This window comes from Molothrus aeneus, chromosome 10 (genome assembly GCF_037042795.1).
Source record: "Molothrus aeneus isolate 106 chromosome 10, BPBGC_Maene_1.0, whole genome shotgun sequence".
Taxonomy (NCBI): Eukaryota; Metazoa; Chordata; class Aves; order Passeriformes; family Icteridae; genus Molothrus; species Molothrus aeneus.
In genome coordinates, this window is record NC_089655.1 from 14,755,987 (window position 1) to 14,777,818 (window position 21,832).

Consider the following 21,832-nt stretch of genomic DNA (forward strand, 5'->3'; position numbering starts at 1 on the left):
AGGTTGGCAAAATCTGGAGTGGGCTAGCTTGGGAAATGCTTTGGTTCTATGCCACAAGGACTTGGAGATAGAGGTCGATTGATGGGCTCAGAGCAGGGCTGGTGCTCAGGAAAGGGGCTCAGCTCTCTGCTCCCAGTCACAGGGTGCCCACAAGCCCTGGGTCCCTGCATCAGCCCACTGCAGCATTGCAGAAGGCTGCTCAATGAGTCTGCTGGGTTTCCTTATGGGCAAAAATAGATGCACAGTTCAAGTAAATTCAAAGAATCCAAAAGGCAGACAAAGGGCAGCCTGAAAAAGCAGCTGCAGAAAAGTAACAGCAAAAACACTAATGGAAAATGGGAAAAGGCCCTTCAGCCCCCCAGGAAACACTTTTGCATTTCAGTATGTGCAGGGGTAAGTCAGACAAAAGGAGGAATTACTGTAGCATAAATCATCTTGGTGCCACTTAGCCTGCACAGTGTCTCCCTGACCCTGCATCTCCTCCAGAGGCCACGTGGGCACTGCCTGGCACTGCCCTTTGCTGTGGTGCCCATGGTCCCACTGTGTCCTGCACAGAGCTGGCCAGTGCCAGGGACAGCGTCCAGAGGAACAGAATGTGACCCCTGGGCAGAAAGACAGGCCATGGCTTTTGGGAGTCCAGCCTTTACTGCCCAGGAGGAATAACCACATTAACGACAATTTTAATCCCCAGACAGCTCCCAGGAAGGGAGCAGGGAGGAATCCAGAGCAGTTTGATGATGAGCACCCAGAGCAGCTGGCAGCACTCTCCCTGCTCTCGTGCATGCCACGCCACACTCAGCACTTCAAACACAGCACAGTGACCAGAGGGCCCCAGCGCTGTCCTTGGATAAAACATTCACATCCCTCCTGAGGGCAGGGAGCCCAACCTGTCTCAGCAGCAGCTCCCAAACAGCCAGGCACATTTCAGCAGGGATCAAGCAGAGCTGAAACCTGCCCTGCAATCAGGGATATCACAGGAGCCGTAAGCGTGACCCGGTCACTGCATCTACTGGTGGCACACCTAAGGCAGGGACGTGTAAAATCAGTGCTGGAGTCCCACCTGTGCCAGGGTAGCTGCTCTCACCAGGCCATCGCCTGCCTGACATCACAGCAGGCTGAGAGGAATTTGTTCTGAAAGATTTCTATTACAAAACTAATTTATGTCATCAGAACCACAGGAAATGCTGAAATTTGGGCAGCCTGAAAGCTTTTCACCAGCTAGAATCACAGCAGATATTACAGACCTGCTTTTGCAGAGGGGAAGAAGAATTAAACTAGTGGGGGTCAGATGGAAAGTTGCCCTGGTGAGAGGTGTCTCCTGTCACCAGCACAAAGGATTTTCTGCCTTGCTAGGCCAGCCCTGGCCACTGGCACACAGCTTTACAGCCAGAGCTACTGAGCACCCTGGAGGACAAAAATACCAAACCAAAACCAAACACACGACAAGAAAATCTGGGAATAGTCTTCTTAACCAGTGGCTCAGCCAGCTCAGGACATGACACCAGGCATCCTAGGTGGCTCCCTTTGCCTGTCACCCACCACAGCCCCTCCCTGGCTACCTGCCTGCACATCCAGGCCAAGGCTGCAGCCTGATGGCTTTTTAATAAAGACATTTTACAAGATCCCCAACATGGGGATGAACAAGCTCAGCATTGATGCTCCAGAGTCACCGTGGGAGGTGATCCCAAGCTATTTCTCCTTCAACAGAGCAGCACAAATTGCAGAAGCAAGGCTGCCCTTCCAGGGGCACCAAGGGCTCCCCAGGGCAGAGCTGGCAGCAGCCTCCCCCCTCAAGCTCAGAGGCTTGGGAAAAAGTGTGGAGACTTTCATTCACAGTGAGTCATTCCTGGGAGCTTCCTTGGTAGTGCAAGATTTGCCAGTGCCAATGTTTGGGACATGGAGGTGAGATTTCCAGGCAGGGAATTTGTGATTTGCTATTGACACTTACATACCATCTCCTGGCATCCTTTTGGCTCAGCAGATTTAATGCTAACAATGAGAATTCAGAGGAAGAAGGGTTTTTTTCACCCTGACAAAAGAAAGAAGTGCAATCTAGGCATGTGGAGAGAAGCGGAGTGGGGGCTTGAAAATGTACCTGAATAAATTTGTAATCCCCTGCTTCCCTTTGCAGTTCTCCTGGGGTCCTCTCAGGACCTGGAGAAGCAGAAATGCTGCAGATTTTGCACACTGCTCTGCTGGAGTCCAGGGTGCCACTGAGTATGCTCTGCCACCAATTTAGCAGGCAGAGCACACTACACTTCATGCAGCCAAAATAAACGAGCTCTCTGTCACCTCTACAAAATATGCACACCTGGACAAGTCAAATAAGCAGCTGGGACTATTGCCTAGAGATCTGTGGAGTGGGCTGGAGAGGGGCAAGCAGAGCCACAGCTGTAAAATCAAACAGCATGGATTACAAATGGATCCACGCTGGCCACTGAGCAGTTCAAACACTGAGCTACAAGAGCACTTCTGTGCTCAAGCAAAAGGTATCCAGCTAAGACAGTCTACTTTTCATGTGTGAATAGCCAGGGAATGAAAAGTTTCCAACCGTGCTTCAAAGAGAGCTGAGATCTTCCATGAAGGCAGACACAATGCTTCTATTTTGGACAGTTGTGTTATAGTGAAGGGAGAGTTCTGAGAAACACACACAATATTGTGCTGCCACAAATAAACTGAGAAAAACCAATCTTTGCACAGAAAAAAAGGAAATCTGCAATCAGTGTGGCCCAAAGACCTGAGAAGACCCAAGGAATCCAAAGTGAGATCCCCCCTCAGTGGAAAAATTCCAATTAACTATCATGGAACACTTGGAGACATCTGACAAGAAGCATTTAATTTATACATTCTGCCTCCTGACCTTTTTAATGGTTTTACAATGTGAGCAGCTCCACTTCCCTCCCTGGGAGGTTGCTCCAGTGCCCCAGTGGACACAGCAGCACATCCACACTCTGCATCAGATTGCACAGCAGCAGCCCCAAGCCAGCTCAGCACAAATCTCCAAATCCAGAGAACACAATGCAGATTTGAGCAGGTTTTCAGATGGGCTTAATGCCTTTTTCTGGACAGGCCCAGGACTCTCAAACCCCAGAGCAGCTTTCCCAGGAGGAGTCTCCTTGCAAGCCCAGCCTGGTCCAGCCAGAGCCCTGCAGCCCCACTGCCACCTCCCCTGCCACACCAGGGGCTGCACCAGCCCTGCTCAGCACCACCTGCAATAGGCCTGCAGTTCAAAATCACTCCAAGAGTTTTTTCTTAAGTCCAAGCCCTTGCTGGCAGCTACATACCTGCTCCTTCACTTCATCTCCTTCCCACTAAGTGCTTGAGCACCAGATTCCCAGGATGGCTGCTCCATATCCAGACAACATCCTTCCCTTCTTGTTCCTCCAGAGAGGGACACAACAGACCAAAATCCTCCAAGCACCACCATGCTCCAGAGCACAACACTGTCTCTCCCTTCCCAGGAATCTGCTTTCCTGTGGTGCCACAAACCCCTCAGGCAGCTGCAATGTCTCCAGCACTGCCAGGTTTGCCTGTGCTGCTGCCAGTGGGGAAGCCCAGCTCTCCCTGAGGAATGATTTCCTCAAGTGACTCTGGGTATCCTGGGATGAGCAAAATATTCAAGGGTAAAAGCCAGTCAGAGGAGTTTCTTTTTCAAGTTTGGGCCACACAGCATTTCCACACCTGGTACTTATATTAATCATGTTAATTTAATCCCATTTAAACTTACAAGTCAAAGCAAACAAGAATGAGACATCAAGATGCTTCAATCCCTGTCCTGCAGCTCAGACAGGCTGCTCCAAGTCTGCTTTACACATCCATCAATTTAAAGCAATATAAAAATAGAAAGCCCAGGAGCTACCAGCCGCCCCCAAGACAGCACCTCACTTAAAAGCAGTTCTCTGGAGGTCCTTCCAGCCCTCCACATTCCCAACCCACCCACCTGGTCCTCCTGGGGACTATCAGAGCAGCTTTCTTTTGCATACCCGTCCCCTTCTGGCCAGCATAGTATAGTTGCATTCTGCAAAGGGGACTAGAAAAAGCTGTGTACACACAGAAAAAAGGAGGAGAAGAGAAACAAGAGTGAGACAATCCTTCCCCCCCGTGATGTGTATTCCTTTTGCTCCCCATGTCTCTAACATTTCCCTCTGCAAATATTTGATTGCACCATCACAGGGAACTTGCTCAGGCTCTGCCTGCACTGGCCCCATCAGGGCATCTTGAAATTCAACCTTCAAAGAACAGCACCCTGAAATTTGAAGTCCAGGAGCCTCCTGTCAGAAAATCTGCTCTGTGACCCACAGCACCCACACAGTGGGAAAGCTGAGATGGAGCTGCAGGCAGCAGTATACTGTGACTGTCATCAATATTAATTATTTGGGGAGAATATGATTGATCTCACAAGGGCAATGAATTCATTTCTCCAGCTGAATGACAAACAAAAGGCAATACATGCACTGCTGACATTTCCAAAGGCTACGAGTGCAGAGACACAAGGAAATTCTGCTCTGCACTAAAGTCCTGCTGCAAAGAGCCAAAAAATCTGAAAAGCCTCTGAAATGTTCATTTCTGAGCACCTTCAATGCCAGAAAGTAGATGCCTTCACATTCTCAAATCTGTGCTGACCCCAGCCCTGGGCTGGCTCCCATCTTTGCACTGAGAGGAAGCAATCCCTGAGTATCTTTGGGAAGTTGGTGTCATGGTTTGACTCTGGCCCAGTGCCAGGCACCCACAAAAGCTGCTCGCTCATCCTCCCCTCCCGTGCCACAGCTGGGCAGAGGAGAGGAGAAATTAATGAAGGGTTCATGAGTTTAAATAAGGACCAGGAAAAAACACTCCAAGGGCAAAACAGGCTCAGCTTAGAGGTACAAAATGAATTTATTACTAGCAGAGCCAGAAGAGGATAATGAGAAGTAAAAGAAAGCCCTTAAAACAATTTTTTTCCCCCAACCCCTCCCCTCCTTCCCACCAACAGCACAGGGAGGCAGGGCGGTGCAAAAACCAACACAGCTGGGTTGAGTTTCCCTTCTGCTCTTTGACACTTCAGGCCAGCAGCTACAGAGTCATTGCACCTGACAGATAAGGGGGCAAAAAAAATGCTAAGGGAGCAACATTACCCTCCTGGATTATTCAACAGGGCTGAAAGGCAAGGCACAGCTCCCCTGTGCAATGGGAGGAAAGGAAGACACAGCCAGTCTGGAGAAAAGCGTTCCTACCTCTCCATGGGGTCAGGACTCTGTGTGTGTGTGTGTGTGTGTGTGTGAAACCTCCCAAGGATCCAGAGCTAACCAGGCTCCCAAAATTCCACACAGCAACATGGGGGAGGACAAGGAAGGAGGAGAAAGGTAAATGCATTGGGGCTATTTTTTCAAGAGAATGGATATGGGGGAAATCCCATCCCAGTCCATTGGGATGTTATTCCAGTGGAGTCTGAGTTCTGTCCTTCAGTCACTCCAACACATCAGCTCAAATCAAATGCAACCAGCACAATTTGCTGGAGTAACACATTTTACAGCAGCACATCTGTGGGATCCAGCAGCACATCTGTGCTCATTCAGAGAGGCTGGGTGCCCTCAAGGCCTCCACAGCTTGCCAGCTGGGCAGCAACAGCCTCCTCCTACTACCCGGGTCCCTTCTTAAAAACAAGGGCTGGAGGTATCTGTGCTTGAAGGAAGAGGGGCTATTTCTCAACAGAACAAATCCAATTATTTGTATTAGAGTGAATTTGCATGCCTCTTACTGACAAATTAAGTATTTTTTACACATCTCAGAGCTTTGACTCAACAGATTGCTAATAAATTCATGTAGGTGGGGCTCTGGATGTTACTATGGTGGGAGGGAGGTGAGGTTTTACTTTTTGCAACAGGACTAACCTGAGAAAAAATAACTTGGAATTTGGACTCCTTACACTGCCATTTACTAGGCTCCTGTAAGTCCCTAAGGTTGAAGATTTTAAAACACTCTCTAGTTTAGGGTAGAAATATGAGTTTCTGGCTAATAAACATGAAATCTGTATATAGGCATCAATCACCAAATGCAGTGCATGAAAAACTGTAGTGCCTCCCTGATGATCAGGCATTAGACAACTTATAAATGGCTGGCCCCTGAACTGAGTGCATTAGTAGAGGCTTCTGAAATCTGTGCCTCTGTTTCCCCAGCCACATTTAGAACAGCCTCTCCCCATCTCACACCACAGCAGTGCATCTTAATATCTCTAAAGTGCTTAGAGATGCTGAGATGAAAGATAACATATGAGTGCAAAGTATAGATTAATTCCCTGAGCTCAACAGTCAGTGGAGCTGATGGAGCTAAAAGTAACACATACCCACCACAAAAAAACAGGGTTCTGAGCCTATCTTAAATAGTAGCTACTTAAGGAACAGGTCCCTTGGAACAAGTCATTTTGGGGCTGGTTAGTTGGGCACATGGAGCCCCAGCAAGCAGGAAACAGAGAAATGCAATGCACTACTATGAAAAATGGATGCTTTTCCAGAAGGTCTTCAACCTGTTCCTATAGAATTTGGCTCATTTCAGTTAGAGCTGCTCACATTTTAGCAACCACCACATAAAGAACATGACCAAACATAATTTGAAAAGCTATTTCCCTTTCTGTTTGTTTTTATAAATTATTAAAAATCCAGTTTAAATATTGCAAAGAAAACTTTAAATTGAGCAAGATAAGTTTTGGCATCCTTCCAAGTAGAAGGCAAACCCCAAAATGTTACTGCAAATCCAACAGATGGGTGTTATTTTTCATACTTTAAAATTTCATTCCTTTGCACTGAGATTAACTGTAATTAGCTCTTTATTTACATCTAAAACAAAAAGTAAAATGATAAAGAAAGGCAGCTATAACCACAACTCATGGCAGAAAAAGTCCAAAAAAAGAAAACCAACAAAAATTCCCTCTGAGAAGAAAACATGTCTTTCTTGCCAAGCAGCATAATTGTTACAAATATACAGTTCAACAACTCCACAACATCCTGTCAGCACTAAGGATAAACATTTAAGTCCCAGTCTTGCCAGCCTTTGCACAGAAATTGATCAAATACCTAAGAATCTTCCTCAGAACGCTGGAAAAATCTCGCATCCCTCTAAACAAACAGCATCAGGCCTAAGAGAGGCAAGATACTCCACCACACTTATATTTCAATAATGCAAGGGATTAAAGAAAACTGTGAGGAAAACAAACAAACAAAAGCAAACCCAGCAGCTTTCCCAGATAAATAGAGAGGTATTAAAACCTAGTCTTTTTTCTTTGCTAATTTTTTTAAGCCCTCTTCTAATTCTGATAACACCTTGGCTGAGTAGAGCTGAAGAGGCTCCTTAAGTATTTGTGTAAGTGAATGATTCACGTTGTAGCTTTGTGTTTCAGCTCAGCACAGCAAAGCTGTCCAGGGAGCTGCCTGGGGAGCCCAGCTCCATGCTCTGACCTGGCACTGCCAGGCCGCACCCCGAGAGCCGCTGAGCCACGGCCACAGCCAGCACTGCAAGGGTTAAACAGCACAGCCTGCCCAGCCTGGCCTGACCGAGCTCTTGGCAAGGAAAAGGAGTGAGTGGGCTTGCAGGCAGCCTCAAATGCTTCAGAAGCAGGTGGAAAGCGAGCCACGGCCGCTCAGGGCTGTCGGCGATGGACACGGGTGGGAGCGCTGGGCGCGCAGGGCTCCTGCCAGGCTCGGCACTGGGGCTCCTTCTGTGGGCACCCAGGCAGGGCTGGGCAGGGCTGGGAGCTGCTCATGGCCCTGCTCTGAGTGGATTTCCAAGCCAATGGCTCTCTGGCACCTTCCCAGTGCTCCCAGGAGAAGGAGCCACCTACCACTTCCCCGACTGAGGCCAGGATTCATGGAAATCTCTTATTCTCTGCTGCAAATGGAGCGTTTAAGTTAACAGTCTCATTTTGTTAACACATGTAAATGTAAAAAGATTCCGTAAGAATCAATGTAACTTTTTCATCTAAATATCAAGTCAACACATAAGAAGACAGAGTAGAGGGAGGGAGAGGAGGGAGGAAGAGGGAGGGAGATCCAAACACCAGGGACCTTGAATCCACTCACTGCAAAAGTTAAGGACTGAAATAATTCTCATTTACTCATATGAGAAAGTGAAGCTCTCACTTTCTCACTCTCTCCTTCTCTTTCCCTAACGCTCTCAGATACTTCTATCTTTAGCCAATTATCCTTGCTGTAATTTTCTTTAAATTGTAATTGGATAATCATCCAGACTCAGGGGAAGCCTTTGTCAGAGGAATTCCTGGGGATATATTCCCATTTGATGAAACTGAGAGTTGTTAGGTTAACAAAGGACTGACTAAAGACAGTGATTCTTCACTTGTAGTGAAAATACTGTTTTACAGGCAACTATTTTTAGAGAACCCTATAACAAAATACACACACTTGTACACTTGTTTTCCTGTATTTTACTTTCTGTAAAATCAGACTCCAAAATTATGAATATCATGTCCTGTGCATGTGTCTTATTGGGGCCTCTGAGGCTGAACACAGTGAACACAGTGACCAAGACTGAAATTCCCCAAAGGGCAGGCACCACTGAAGCAATTTCCCCAAATCAGTTCCCTCCCTACCCTCTCTCTGAGCTCATCTGGCTCAGTCACGAGCAAAAGCCTCACAGAGAGCAGCACTGTGGCTGAGAAACATCAGATTAGCCCTCTGCCTGGCAAAAGCACTGCTGGGGGGGCAGAAATCCTAAAATACCTCCCAAAAGAAGAAGCTGCTTTGTTCCTGTTTAGCAGGGAATCTCAGCCCGCACGTTTTGCTGGTGCTGGAGCAGAACAAAGCAGCCACAAACCGTGGCTGGCAGAGCCCCACCTGCACACAGCCCCCAGCCTCCTGCAGGGTGTGGAGAAGGGCATGGCACACCTGAGCCAGCTCTGCCTCTGCATCTGTCCCACTGTGCCCAGCCAGAGATGCTCCAGCTCCCCTCCAGGTACAGAGCTGGCACCAGGCAGGCTGCAGCAGCCTGGCAGCACAGAGGACACAGGCTCTGCTCATGGGGGCACTGAAATCCATGAGCTATGTCAAGAGAGAGAGGAGGAAGGAGGAGAGCAGGGCTGCACTGGAGAACGTGTTTGAGTTCCCAGATAACGTGGCGCTGTTCACAGATTTCAGCTTATATAGGCTTTTCCCTATTTCTATTTTTATTCCCAAAGCACTCCCCATTACTGTATGATAAGGGGAAAAAAAGACACAAATGCATTCACATGCTGATATAATCTTCCAAAGTGTCCACCTGGCTAATGCAACCTGCACTCTGAGAGCCAGGATGGGGCTCTCCCACACCACCAGCCACAAGGGCTTTATGGCAAGGTTTTGCAAGTCAGAGTCTTGCTGAAATGGGAGAACACTTGACAAGAGAGGGGACCCAGAACACACAGGGAAAGAAATATGAATCATGTGCCTGCCAAAATAGCCAACAGAGAAATCCACGCAGAAGTGAGAAGAAGGAATAAAAACTCAAATTTTGGACTCTTATTCTGAATAAAGAATATAATTCTTCCTCCCTAGAACTGGCATCTGGTTCATGCAGGTCTTGAAGGAATAAGGCTAGGACAAAATCTTTCTGCCTTATTCTTCCTGAATGCTTATTTTAGAGCTTAAAATTACAGCTCTGAGGCCAGCAGGGAGGCATTTCCCACACCTCCAAGTATTCAGGCTGCTACACCACTCCTGCTACCCTCTTGGGTCTGTCTTATCTGTGTGTGCTTTGTGGTGCCAGGTGTTTTAGGGTAGTGCTACCTGGCCCTGGGGATGAGGCTGCTGGAGCCCAGAGCAAGGCAGTGCTCATCCCCACTGCATGTGCTCGTGCTCAAATGCAGAATACCTGCACAGACCAAGAGAGTCTGGAGGGGAGAGCCCAGAAGTGTTCACACACAAGCTTTCCTTCCACACCCTGGAGGGATCAGAGGACCTTCTGGACTCTGGGGAGGCATGGACAGACATCAGCAAGCATCATATCAAATACAGACACTTTGAACTCAAGCTAGAATCAGAGACATGGAGAACAATCCCAGGGCTGTGTGGATGCAGCTCTGCCTTGCACAGAGGCATGGAGTCAGAAACACAACCTCTCACCCCACAGCCCCTTCCTCCAGCTCATGCAGCAGCTCCCACCTTCCCAGCTCAACATTTCCAGTCATTGCAGTGCCCTGCAGGCTTCCACCACCCCAAGTCCTCTCAGGCTTACTCTCCATGTCCCTCATTATCCTACATCCTTAGGATGCTGCTCCTCCAAACAAGGTGATCCCAGCAGCAACACCGTGCCTACTTCCAGGGAAGAATATCTGGGTTTTAGAGTTTAATCCTCTCTGCCTGCCCTCTCCTGCTCACCACAGGAAGGCAGTGGAGACAGAAAGCAGGAGCCTTTCCAGCACCAAGCCTGCCCACCCGAGAGCCTGTGGGCTGGAGTGATGCTCTCCATGAAAACAAGGGATGCCTTTCCTGCAAGGAATACAAGACAGCAAGTAAATCTTCCAGAGCTGTCAAAAGCAACCTGTTATAAATGACCCTCTAAGTTATGAGATATGGACTCTCCACAGTACAGTTAATAAATAACACCTCACAATCCTGGAAGAGTATGCTGGGTGACACTTCTGCTTGCCCGAGAGGGGCACAGTTAAGAATGGAGTGTCAGGAAAATAATACTTTTTAATTATGAAGGAGATAAGTGTTTTTATAATACAAGGAGCTTGCTGCAATCTGACAAATCCAGAAGTGAAAAGCCTTTCCTATGACAAAAAACAGAATGCATGGAACAAAATCCATCATTTTATAAGAAAAGAAAGATCTGTAAAGCCAACCAGAATTTTATCCAAGCACTATAACCAGCTATTCACAAAGCAGAGGTCAGGATGAAAAGACAGAGTGTGCATGTGAGAAGGCATTTATAATCCAGTTTACTGTGACATCCCAAGGCCCCAAGATCAGGATTCTGTTGTGCCAAGCACTGTACAGGCACACTACAAGAAACCAGCCCAGAGTGAGGAACAAGCACTGCCACTGTAACAGGGGAGAGCAGCATTGGCACAGAAAAGGGACACCCGAAATAGTGAAGCACTCACGGTTTCCTTTTTCCCCTTGTTTTATAGGAAACCATCCAGTTTCCCTCCAGATACACCTCCCCCCCCCCCAAAAAAAAAACCCAAAAAAAACCTGCTTCACATAAGAGGGCAGCTGCCCCCAACAAACACAGCAAAGGCCATCTTGCTGCCAGCATCTAATCGCTTCCAGTCGGTTTTCTTGCACGTCTCTTTCACTTTATTTCCCGGCTACAGCTTAAGCCTGACCCCTTCCTCTCCCCACTTCCATTTCAGAGACCCGTCTGACAGCAGAGAGCAGCTATCAGAGGCTCAAGAATTTGCGATCCGGATGAAAATTAAAGTTGCATTTCCCAGCGCGTGTAGCGCTCCAGCCAGCAATGCCCAGATCTCCGCGGCACACGGGAGCGAACTGAAGCGAATCCCTCCGCATGTCGGGGACCGGGGCATCGCCAGCCCGGCCGCAGGAGCGGCGGGCACGAACCCGCGGTCCCGCGGCTCGGCTCGGTCCCCGCACACCGCGGGATCGCCCAGGGTCCCCCGAGGTCCGCGGGGTCCCCGGTCCCATCGCGCCCGCTCCCCCATCCGCGGCCCCGCTCGCTCGCTCCCACCGTGCCCACCTGTCCCCCCTCGCTCGTAGCCCGCCGGGCGCTGCTCCTCGGGCTCTCCCGAGCGCTTCCTCTTCTTTCCTTCCTCTTCCCCCCGTGCCAGCCAAGGAGCGGGGGCCGCTGCCGGCTGCGCGCCGCCGCCGCCCGGCTCCCCCCGCGCCGGGGCTGGAATCCGCCTCCTCCGACACAAACTTTCCCTTTGCGTGCGGGAAGTTCACGGCCGGGGCGGGGCGGGACAGGCTCCCTTGTCCTCACTCCCGCCCACGCCCACGCCTACGGGAACACGGGCGTCCCCCGCGCACCCCCGGCAGCGCGGCTCACCTGAGGACGCGGGGAGCGCACAGCTGTGCCCGGCGCGCCGCGCTCTCCTCCTCTTCTTCCTCCTCTTCTTCCTCCTCCTCTGCCTCCTCGCCGTCGTGCCTGATCCGCGCCCCCGGCTCCGCTCCGCCCCGCCCGCCCCTCTCCCCGCGGCCGCGCTCCGGGGGCGCTCGGGGCGGTCCCGCCGCGGTCACTGCGGGGCAGCGGGGCCGGGGCAGGGGCAGGGCAGGCTCAGGCACGGGCACAGCTCCGTCCCTCCGCTGCTGCCGGCTCGGCTCCGGCCGGGGGAGGCGGGGTGCGAGGCGGGGTGCGCGGGGCCACGGCTCCCTCTCCTGGCCGGAGCCGTCCTGCCGGCGGCAGCTGCCGGGGGCGGGAGGCGCCCGGAGCCCCTGGGGCCGGCCCGGAGCCCTTGGACGCGTCCTGGACGCTTTCTGGCTGGAGCGGGCTGGCGGACACAGCCCTGCCGCAGCCCTTGAACGCTTGCGGGCCGCCTGCCCCCTGGGAAAGTGAAGTTTCCCCATTCTCCTCTCTGGTGTGCTGGGGTTCCTTCCTGGTGATTTCCTCCCAGGGCTCCCTGGACGTTCTGATGCCCCTTCGTCCAGAGAAGTGGCACCGTTTTTGCTCGATCGCTGGCACAGATACAGCCTTGATGAGGCTGAAATTGTTGATGGATGAGGAGTGGGCACCTGAAACAGATTGCAAGGGCAGTGTCAGGGAGTCTGAGGAGTGGAATAAAATTCTGCAGAGATTTGGGCCAGCACCTGCTCTAGGAGAATGTGGCCAGTGATTTTAAGTGCAGCCCCCAGTGTAGGACTGCCCTTGCCCAGGAAAGCTCATTGTCCTCTCAGGTTGGCCTGGAGTCTCTTCCATCCTGGCAGTGAGCAACCTGCCCTTATTGGTACTTTTATCACATCTTGGCAGGCTGACAGCAGAGAGAAATGGCTGGACACAAAGCCTGTAGTGCTAAGGAAACTCCTGTCTGCTCAAAGTGCTGCAGCGCTTCTTAGCACTGTTGGCTACAACAGCTGGACTGAGTTCAACCCCTCAGTTGTTATCCTCAGAAGGTGATTCCAGGATATCTAGGAGAACAAATTTCACCCCATCCCGTGAAGCTCCTCTGCAACAAACCTGTCCTGGGGTGCAGGGTCTGGCCAAGGCATCAGAGCCATTGATAGCCCCCATCTCCCCATCCCTCTGCAGGGCTGCATGAGGCACTGCTGCACACGTGGCTGCTGTGAGAGGGGGTCCCTGCCCTCAGCAGCCCCACCACCTCTCCAAGGTGGGCACACCCAAAGCTTCCCCCCACCCTGGGGAACAGGAGCTGTTCCTACACACACACCCAAAGCTTCCCCCCACCCTGGGGAACAGCCTGGCTGTGCCAGGGGCTGGGAAGGAGCTGTGGTGGGAAGCCAGTGCTGTTCCTGCAGCTTCTGCAGGAAATCTCTTCCTCCTGTACCTCTCTCTCCTTCCCTTCCCAGGGTTCTGGCACAGCAAAATTAGGCAGAAAGTTTCTTATCTCAGCAGCTTCTGTGTCCTGGTGGTGAATGCCCTTGAAAATCTGCCTACTTGGCTTGTGCTTAGAATCAGCTCTACTCAAGCCATCTCTAACCCAATTCCATCCAAATATTAAAGCAACTTGTTAAGGCAGAGCTCTGTGAAGACTAATTTACCCCACTCTAAGGGCAGATTGGTGCATATTTTGCTCCATGCGACCTGCACAGCTCCAGGACCCCATCTTGTCTGGAGCTGCTTTAGGTGTCTGTATAACTTGGCTGCAATACTGAATATAGGCAAAACTGGAATAGCAAGGCACATTTTATGAGCTGTATTTTCCAACATACTTACTGAGAAATATGTGCTTAAAATTGTCTGTTGAAATATGACAGTCCACTTTTCTCATAGAAGATGAAATAACAAAAGGGTTGCATATTTTAGTCATGATACCTAATGCAGCTGTGGGAGTAGCTCAGCTATCTGGTGATTGTTACAAGAATTAAATAATAATAATAGTAATAATAATAATAATTCCTTGTTCTACGTAATATCTGCCATCCATAGATACAGATCTGGGATAGGACATGTCATGATTCTTGTTTGGGAGGATCCAGCACTGTTGCAATACTGGTAATTCAGGTTAACAGTCACCAACACACACACCCTGGGAAATTCATACTGTTCCAAACTCCAAGCCTGCCAGTGCAAATTGGGGTCTTTAGGCCAGGGTCATTAATTTTCTCTAATCTTGATGAAAAGCCAGAATTCAACTTTAGACTTCATTGAAAGGCTCATAAAAAAGATTCAAGACCAAATTTTCAGAGACTGGTTAAAAGCTACAGCTGATAGCAAAGCCCCAAACCACACCTGCTTATTATGTTTTCATGGGAAAGGTTTCAAACCCTTTTGTTTATGGATTAAAAGAATCAAAAATTTCCTACTGTAAAATAAGGGTAATATTTCTCACTTGGGCTCAGTGTTGTCATAAGGATATTTTTGTATTGCTATTTTTTCTCCCATCCTCTCTCCACACTTGCACATGCTATTTCTGTGCAGGTTAAAATGCAACACAGTTACACTCTAGAGTGAATTATACTATGTTTTGAAGAGCAATTCAGTAAATAGAAAACATTTTTAAGCTCAAAAAGGCAGCATTGTTCCACAATTTTTGGACAGGGAGCAAAGAGTAGCATTACTAAGTGAAACCACGGGGGGGACTTAAATAGCAGAGGAATGTGTTGGTGTTGAGCCAGGACACTGGAGCTTCTGGCATTGCAACTGCTGTGAAAATATTCCACAGACCTCCAGTAACAAGTGGCCAAAGGCTTTGTTTTGCTGCTGTTCTATTCCTGTTAGGCAATTTGAAGTTACAAGCACAGGAGGATCCTGGATCATAGAGCCCAGTTCTCTGCTGTGCCAGGAATAATGTTGTTTATGGTCCTTTTCATGAAAGGACCATGCTCCCACTTTAAACAATGTTGTGGTTTTGCCTGTTACCCCTCTGTGAGGTTCTCCTGGGCTGTCCATGTCCCTGCTGGTCAGGAACCCTTCCCCACATGTTCTGGCACCAGCACTGGCTCTCATTTCAGTAGCTGTTTTGCTCACTTCTCCTTACTCAGGTATTTTTATGGAGATGGTTCCTGCCTACCTTTCTCTCTGAGCTAGAGGACTGGCTTTTCAATCTTCTTTCCTAAATGACTCTCAGTTCACCTCAGACCTCTTCCCTACATCTGCTCTGGTGTCAATTAATCTCAAAGTTCATATGGTTTACCAAAAGTAGTTAGAGTATTAAATGGGAGGAGGTCTCACTGATGCTTCATACACTGAAATTCAAGTCCCCATTTTTCACTGAAATATCTCACCTGGTAATCCCAAGATTGCACTTATCTTTCTGCAAATAAGCTGTAGTGGTGACCTCATATTTCTCCTCCATTTTTGCTTGCAATACTAAGTTCCCAGCCTCGATCAGAGACTTGTTACTATTCCCATGTCAGTTCCCAATTCCCTTGTTTTTGTCCCAACTCTCAGCCTGCACAGAGTTTTCTGATTTGTTTGTTCTTAGCCAGCATTTCTGATACTGGGAGATCAAGGTAGTTTCATAACCTCTAAAAGACATGTTCTTGCTTGTTACTCACACCCACCTAACCCATTTTTCCTCCTTCCTAGTTCAGGAAATAAGCCCTAGACTACATATAATTATAGTCTGTGGAGTTATAAATGAACGTGCCTTCTGTGTTTGACACCTGCCTTTTAACTGGCATTGAGAGGAGCACGCCTGATAACCTAAGATACAGGACACAGGGAAGATGGGAGAATGACAGATATTTCTGACATAGCAGCACATGGACCTCCCATCTGCTTCTGTCAAGGGAGCTGATGTTACCCACACATGGAGCTGAACGTTTTCTGCTGAGACCATTTTGCAGCAAGGAACCTGTGCCTGGCTGAGCAGGCAGGCTTGGCTTTCAGACAGGTATGAACTGCACATTCACCAAAATGCAAGAGGAGTCACAACTGCACGTGTCAGGTGAGCCTGACTGACAGGGATTGTGTATTCTCTGCTGTATTGGCTATGCCCAAACCACATCTTGGACCTCACTGCCCAGTGAGGCATTTTGTGAGAACCTCTGTAAGAGCCCTGCACAATGAGGAGGATTGGAAGCACAGCTTTGTTATGAGTTCATCTGTGTTTATTCCTGAGGATGTAGCAAATAGCTTTTGTCCATGTTAATATGCTAAATATCATTAGTGTCTCTTCCCCTGTGCTACTACAGTGCTAGGACTGCTAATGCAAATGGTTCTTAAATGGAAACTTGACCTTACATGACTTGCATCCAAGTCCATTTAAATCTCTGTCACACGTGTTTTGATACAGCCTAAGGCTGGAGATATTTCCAGTCCTATGAGTCTGTGTTTCATACAAACTAAAGCTGTTTCAAAGCAGTGGTGGAGAGGAGTATCTTCTCATCCTCCTGAAGGCTTTGGCATTTGGCAGGTATCTGACCCACAGGTATACACACATTGGACACTGTTTGTGTTTAGGATGCCTGAACATCCTTTTGCACAGTGTATTCAAACACGCCAAATCCGTGTAAATTGCCTGACTGTGGAGGTTGCAGGAACACTTAAACTGGGTTGGCATTTCTGTTGGGAAAAACCAGCATCTGTCTCAGTCAGTCTTTGAAGAAAGCCTCTAGCCTGGCCATTAATTAGGCTGCAGTTTACCTGGCTTGCTCAGTGATGCCAGTGAGAAGTGGCAGGCTGTCAGCAGATTAATAAAGCTAGATAGGCTGAACACAGCCTTGGCATCGAGGCAATTCCCTACTGATGGGTATTTCTACAGGGAGTGGTCTCTGGAGATGATTTCAAACTCCTGCCTTCTCTGGCTGATGGTTTGCTGACACCAGTGCAGAAGGGAAAAGGCACTAAATTAACACATTGTCTTTCCTGGGTAAATGGAGCCAATTAAAAGATCTTAAAAGCAAGAAAAGGCTTAATACAGTGTATTTTTATCCTACCTATTTGTAAGAGTTCCTCCTGTCTTGACATAGGTTTATACAGGTGTTTTGGTGCTTTAATAATTTTTCAACAGTCTTTTTTTCTGAACAAAACCCAACTTCTCTGGAGAACTGTAACTGTCTGATAATAAACTGCAATGGTTAAGGAAAAAAAGAGAGCATCGAGTGTGGTAAATGAAAAAAAATCCATTAGCATATTCCAAAATCTTATTATTATAGTCGATAACAGTTTATTTTCCCCTGAAAATGCAAGATCATTCTGCAGAATGACTTTTTAAATCTTTGATTTCACTTCAGCAGTGATGAAGCAACATTAACCTTTAGACTCTGAGTTTATCTGTGCATATGTTAAGGATTTTTTAAGGAAAACAATTCTTTTGTGTAGCTCGTAAAAAGATTACACAAGCAACAGAAGATTTTAGGAGCAAACTCAACAAATTGCAGAAAACCTTACACAATCACTGGAAAAGGCAGCTGCAGGTTAGCAAGACCTTGATGGAGGGAGATGCTGTTACTTGCCAAAATCGGGAATTCCTCTGTAACAGGCTGGCATGGTTTAGCCAAAGGGCAGGACCCTCTGCTCCTGTTAATCAGCACTGCTAATGGAGATGTAGCAGTTCACACTGGCGGAGGTTTTTGGCAATGCTGATTGCTCTGGTTAGGCAGAATACCCATCTGTACAGAGAGTGATTTCTGGCACCCTTGCAGCTCTTTTCCCAGGTCAGTGTATTTCCAGGCGTTTGAAAGTTCCTTTCTCTTAATAGCTGCTATCCATCCTTATAAAAATGAGGATAACAGATGAAGCAGAATGGCCAGTTTTGCTCTACCTCTATTGACCTGACTGGATTTACATTAGAGAGGATTTTGGAGTAATAAATTTGCATTTGCACAATTACTAGGAACTGTAATTCCTCCCACCCTGACTGCTTTGATTCCCGGGTGCCAGATCAGTGCAATGCAGCCCTGTGCCACTGTAAAGGTGCAACAAATATTATTAGCCTCCCAGGATAAAACAAGCCTGGACAAAGGTTTTTGAAGGAATGGGTGAACCACAGGAATATTGAATTAGTTTTGTGGATGGCGTTCAGAGAACAGCTGTAAAAGCAAGCAGAGGAAGTATTCAATTTATATGGAGAATGATGAAAGGCTGCTGCCTGCATGTGTGGGTAAAACCTCCAGCTCTCACAGGAATGTGGGCATCTTGAGGAAAACACTTCATTTAGGACAGTAAATTATTGCTATGCAACTTGACAAAAAAAGACGGAATTAAGTCAATGGAAATTGGATGGATACACAGGCAGCCTTACTCCATAAAGCCATGCTTATGGAAACTTCTTTTTTTTGGAAGCAGATCTCCCACCTGCCTCTTCCTTATGAAATGAGAGATCTTAAAGATCACTGAAGAGGAGGGAATCAAGAGCAACGCATTTGTTAGCAAGTCATAAATTTGCAGGGAGAAAGCGCGGGGAGCAGAAAAAGAATGAACTCGAATTTCACAAGGGCGAGAGGCGCCCTCGGAGCCCAGCAGTTGCTCGGCTCATGGCACGGAGCCATCAGCTGGGAGATGCGAAGGCGCAGAGCAGCATCTGACAATGAAGTTCACAAGTCGTTAACCAGCAATGTAAAGACAATCTCGGCAGGCTGCAAGTGAAACGACCTCCCAGGTTTAACACTTAGTCTTCATAATGTGCCAGAGACGTTTCTGAAGAGAGTAATTGGCCAAAAGGAAATGAACAAAAACCCTATGATGGAAGTCAATGCTCCTGAGAACTTCTAATTTTTTTCAGTTAACATTTTCTGTATTACTATTTCTCTGTATGTAGCATGGATGAAAGATCCTGGGTGAACTGGAGTCCTCTGCCCACCCTAAGGCTGAAGTTAGAGGACATTTCAAATCAAGGTTGTTCATCCTGGTAAACACAAAATCTTCATCTGATCCGAAACAAAAGGTGTCCTTTCATGTTTGAGCCACTCAACTTTTTTTTAAACCACTTAAAATACTTCAGATTTGCATTTTTTTCTTTAAGATTTTGACTTCTATTTCAAGCACATTAAAATTCTCCCCTCCACTCCTTTTTAGTCAAAACTCTTCACTGAATTCTTCTTCAGTTTATAAATAGTTTTGGTCCCTCTAAACCATCATTTTTATGACTTTCATATTTCTGGAAAAAAAGGAACTGCTATTATTAGCCATCTACAGTCATCAAGACATTACCCAAAGTATTGTCAAACAACTCCTGTTCCATTATTGCTGAGAGAACACCCTGTTAAATGGATGGGGTTTTTTATTTGGCCAGTCACTTCAGACAGGTTTCTCAACCCACAGCTGTGGAATCAGCTAGCAAACTGAGGTTGAAAAATACCCTTGGAGGAAATTTCCAGTTTGTTCTCACATGGCTGTGTGCTCCCAGTAGCCTTTTGCCTGAGCCCATGCCACCAGGTTGAGGTTCACCAAGAGCTACACCTGTCCATGTGGATGGGGCATGCGTGTGAGATCCCACCCTAATGGACAAGTGCATTGGATTGGGCTGAATTAAGTCAGGAAAATATCATGTGCTGGTGCTACAGTATAACAGAGGAAATTTAGTGTTCTGGATATCAATAAAGGTTCATGGGGAGGTGTGGAGGGATAGAATGTAAGAAAATAAAGAGAGTGCAGAAGGTAGTCTCACACCTGAGGAGTTGCAGCTGTACATATCACCAAAGATTAGGAACAGGCCTGCCCTTAACAGGCCACAGCTGTGTCCAATAAGAAGATGAGTGCCACAAAAGAGTGGGTGAGCTGGGTGAGGAGAGTTGGAGTTTGTTGGTTGTGCTGTGAAGAGAGATGGAGTTTGTTGGCTGTATTGTGAAGAGGGAGTCACTGCTGTGAGGAGTTGCCCATGAGAAATCACCAAGAAGGCATGGGACTTTTGAAATAAGATGACAACAGGCAGGGAGCTGTTTATTAATAAGCGGTGAGTCCCCATTACTTTCCAGATATATCTGTGGGTAATGTCTGGTTGGTTCTTTCCTTTAGCTCCACTTTTCTGCTCTTGCCACATCTGAGATATAATTACAACCTGTGTTACTTGCACATAAGTCAGGTTTAAAGTACAATTTTTAGTGCATCCAATGAAATGAAAGTTCTCCTTTGCAAAGGGTAATAGGAGAAAAGGTAATAGAAAATAAATGTTACCTGGCAAGTCAGGTAAAATAACTTCAAATCTGGACTTCCTTGTGAGGAAAAATATGGGGCTGCAATTCTTCCATTGTCCATGAGCAGTCTGCTCTGCTGGTGAAAAGATATTTCCTTAAGCTTTTTATCTGGTGAAATCACCTAACCTATCCTTTTCAGACATGGAATTTTTCTGCTCACACATCAGTCAGTTGTTCTGTGAGGTTATTTCTCATGCAAACCAAAATAGTTCCTGATTTAAAATGTTCCTCAACCTGACTGTTCACATGATAAATGACATAATGGAGTCGCATTTGTTAGCACCAGAAGCAAACTCCAAAATAGAAGCAGACAATTACTAAACAAACATTCTGTAATTATCTTTTCTTTCCTGACGAGCTGAACGATGAAGAAAGCAGCAATGTGTAGAGCTCATGATTAGAGCTGGTCATTTAGGCAAGAAAAAATATCGGACTCTGGTGTATTTCATCAATCAGAACGTGGAGGGAGCTGGTTTCAGCCAATGGGACCGATATTGTGGTGGATGTTGATCATTTTCCCAATGTTGCCTCCCACTGACTTCCCTTTTTATATTTTTAATCTGTCTCCTAAATCACTTCATGCAGCTGTCTCTGGCTTATTTTCTTCTGTCTCGCATTAATAATTAATTCCATTGCTTTTGGTATGCCCTTGACCTTCAGCCACTTCCAACACTGATATAAATCTTTGGCTGTATTGCATTATATATTCCATTATGCATGTTTGAATACTACATGGAGGTGTTCACACTCTGGCCTGTCCTCATAAGAACTGCCAAGAGTCCTTTACAGACCTTTTTTACTACTTCTTTGGTGCTCATTAGTCCATTATCTGGCAAAATAACAGTCTTATTCTGAGGCACACCACTATTTCAATTACAGAATGATCATAATTAGACTCTCTGCTCATTAGGACTTCATTGCTTCATCTACACATGGGAACCTGTATAAATCTTAATTAACAGAAGAAGAATTGCTTGTTGTTTAAACATGAGTTTAACCTTAAATAGGAATCTGCAAATTAAGGAAAAGTTTAAGTGCTCTTTTACATATAGGTAAGGCAATGCTTACTGAGGCTTGCCCAAACACAATAAGTGTTCCAGATGTTCAAGGCAAAACAGCTGTGGGATTATTTGTTGGGGATTCAGGGAAGGCTCAGGGCAGTTCCTGCCTGATGTACTGTTGGGTCCCTTCCACCTGCTGGTAAAGCCACCCCCTGCCTGGCAGTAGAGGGGCAGAGAGTTTGGTTTCTCTTACATTAAATGTTAGGAAGAAATTCTTTACTGTGATGGTGGTGAGAAGTTGGCACAGGTTGCCCAGAGAAGTTTTGGATGCCCCATACCTGGAAGGGTTCAAGGCCAGGTTTGATGGAGCTCTGAGTAACCTGGTCTAATGAAGGGCGTCCCTGCCCATGGCAGAGGTGTTGGAACTGGATGTTCTTTAAGGTCTTTTCCAACCCAAACCATTCTATGATTCTTAATATGCCATTCTGGCAAACATTTAATTTGTTGAATGAAGAAGCAGTTTCTTTCTATGTGAAGCAAAAATTGTCACTGGGGAATATCTGGAAGGGGAGAGTCTGAAGCGTAATAATTATTTGTTAAAAATATTCAGCGTGTATTTACAAAGAATGAGGCACAACTGCAATGCAG

The 21,832-nt window shown here is 47.2% G+C and overlaps 1 protein-coding gene across 3 annotated transcripts in view; it reads right to left on the reverse strand.

Annotated features, from left to right (window-relative positions):
- The window catches only part of IL1RAP (interleukin 1 receptor accessory protein), a 50,169-nt gene extending 38,115 nt beyond the window's left edge, over positions 1 to 12,054 (reverse strand). For 2 of the 3 annotated variants that reach the window (XM_066556834.1, XM_066556836.1), the window contains exon 1: positions 11,977 to 12,054. The gene's annotated coding sequence lies outside the window, so the exon portion shown is untranslated. Of the gene's footprint in view, positions 1 to 11,667; positions 11,751 to 11,976 lie in introns of those variants that run through there. The other variant, XM_066556835.1, reaches the window with a different exon arrangement.
- Between the last annotated feature and the right edge of the window lie 9,778 nt (positions 12,055 to 21,832).